The sequence below is a fragment of the Populus nigra genome, chromosome 2 (assembly GCF_951802175.1).
Source record: "Populus nigra chromosome 2, ddPopNigr1.1, whole genome shotgun sequence".
Taxonomy (NCBI): domain Eukaryota; kingdom Viridiplantae; phylum Streptophyta; class Magnoliopsida; order Malpighiales; family Salicaceae; genus Populus; species Populus nigra.
In genome coordinates this window covers 21,570,978-21,573,477 of record NC_084853.1, presented here as the reverse complement: position 1 = coordinate 21,573,477, position 2,500 = coordinate 21,570,978, and positions in this window count along the sequence as shown.

The window sequence follows — 2,500 nt, the reverse complement described above, 5'->3', positions numbered from 1 at the left end:
GATTTTACTGGATTGATTTCATGTGGAAAGCACGACGTTTTGTTGTAGGAATGCGGGAACCCCGGCGGCTCGCCTGCCGCGGCCAGCGACGTCGGGCTGGCCCCTGCAGCGCCTAGCCTCTCCCACGCGGGGGGCCAGGGCCCGAAGGCAGCCCCCCCGCGGGCGAGAGAGCAAGCCAGCAGGGGCTGTCGCCTGCCGCGGCCAGCGACGTCGGGCTGGCCCCTGCAGCGCCTAGCCTCTCCCACGCGGGGGGCAGGCCAGAACGCGGGGGGCCAGGGCCCGAAGGCAGCCCCCCCGCGGGCGAGAGAGCAAGCCAGCAGGGGCTGTCGCCTGCCGCGGCCAGCGACGTCGGGCTGGCCCCTGCAGCGCCTAGCCTCTCCCACGCAGGGGGCAAGCCAGAACGCGGGGGGCCAGGGCCCGAAGGCAGCCCCCCCGCGGGCGAGAGAGCAAGCCAGCAGGGGCTGTCCGCGCGTCGCGCAGCGCGGCATGGCTGCGGGGGCCGCGCGCGCGCGCCCAAGCGCCCAAGCGCCCAAGGGCCCCCAAGGGCCCCAGGCCCTCAGGCCCCAGCGCCCCAGCGCCCAGCGCGGGCGGGCGCGCGCGCGCGTGTGGTCTTTGAGGGGCGCCGGCCTGGTGGCTCCCTAAAGAGCAATAAGTGTCATTGCAGCTCTGGCAGGGGGAGACACTACTAGGTCCCAGCTGTCACCCCCCCTCTAAAAAATTCATTTCTTGGTATTTTGAGCTGAAATTTTGCACAGAGGTTGGCAAAAATCCAATCCACCTTCATTAATTTTCCCAGAATTTTTCGAGGTCGGGAAGTATTTGTTTTAATTTTCCTACCATTAGAAATCGAGTAAATCCGCAAAACTAGGAACCGGCCCGGAATGACCCCAAATTCAGTGGGCAGCCTCATAAAAATATGGCTGATTTTACTGGATTGGTTTCATGTGGAAAGCACGACGTTTTCTTGTAGGAATGCGGGAACCCCGGCAGCTCGCCTGCCGCGGCCAGCGACGTCGGGGACGCTGGCCTGCGCTGTCGAGCCCGCGAGGGCTGTCTCCGCGGCAGGCCCCCCCTGAACGGGGCACGACAGGCCACCGCGCTGGCTCGTCCAGCGTCGACAGTCCCTCGTCCAGGTTTCAGATCGCGCCAAGTCGAACCCATGACCTGCTCAAGCCATCGTGCGCTGCCGAATTCGCATCTGCGTGTAGGCTGCCATTCCACGCGGCAGCCCCTGTTTTCGTCAGCGTGCCCCCCTGACGAATTTTCCTGCCTGGCCCAGTCCAGCGTCCAGCCCCTGTTCGTCGAAAAATCTGCGCTGCCGATTTTCCACGCGGCAGCCCCTCTTTTCGTCAGCGTGCCCCCCTGACGAATTTTCCTGCCTGGCCCGGCCAGTCCAGCCCCTGTTCGTCGAAAAATCTGCGCTGCCGATTTTCCACGCGGCAGCCCCTCTTTTCGTCAGCGTGCCCCCCTGACGAATTTTCCTGCCTGGCCCGGCCGGTCCAGCATCCAGCCCCTGTTCGTCGAAAAATCTGCGCTGCCGATTTTCCACGCGGCAGCCCCTCTTTTCGTCAGCGTGCCCCCCTGACGAATTTTCCTGCCTGGCCCGGCCGGTCCAGCCCCTGTTCGTCGAAAAATCTGCGCTGCCGATTTTCCACGCGGCAGCCCCTCTTTTCGTCAGCGTGCCCCCCTGACGAATTTTCCTGCCTGGCCCGACCGGTCCAGCATCCAGCCCCTGTTCGTCGAAAAATCTGCGCTGCCGATTTTCCACGCGGCAGCCCCTCTTTTCGTCAGCGTGCCCCCCTGACGAATTTTCCTGCCTGGCCCGGCCGGTCCAGCATCCAGCCCCTGTTCGTCGAAAAATCTGCGCTGCCGATTTTCCACGCGGCAGCCCCTCTTTTCGTCAGCGTGCCCCCCTGACGAATTTTCCTGCCTGGCCCGGCCGGTCCAGCCCCTGTTCGTCGAAAAATCTGCGCTGCCGATTTTCCACTCCGCAGCCCCTGTTTTCGTCAGCGTGGCCCCCTGACGAATTTTCCTGCCTGGCCCGGCCAGTCCAGCGCCCAGCCCCTGTTCGTCGAAAAATCTGCGCTGCCGATTTTCCCCGACGAACCTGCAGCTGCACAAATCCGCGCTGCCACTGCCCCATTGTCTGGACCAACAGTCTTTTCCATCAAGCCCTGGACTATAAATCGTCCAGACTCATCGCCAGCACCCGCTGCCGATTCTGCCGACTTTGCCGATTTCGTCGGCGCTGCCGATTCCAACACTGCACCCACCGTGTCTAAACCAGCGCTGTTTCGTCAGCGTGTCCCCTTGACGAATTTCCCTGCCTGGCCTGGACAGTCCATCTTCCAGCCCATGTTCATCGAAAAATCTGCGCTGCCGATTTCCCCGACGAACCTGCAGCTGCACAAATCTGCGCTGCCGATTTCCCCCCCTGTCGGCATGGCTGCCGCTGCCCCGATGTCCAGACCAACAGTCTTTTTTGTCGACTTTGCCGATT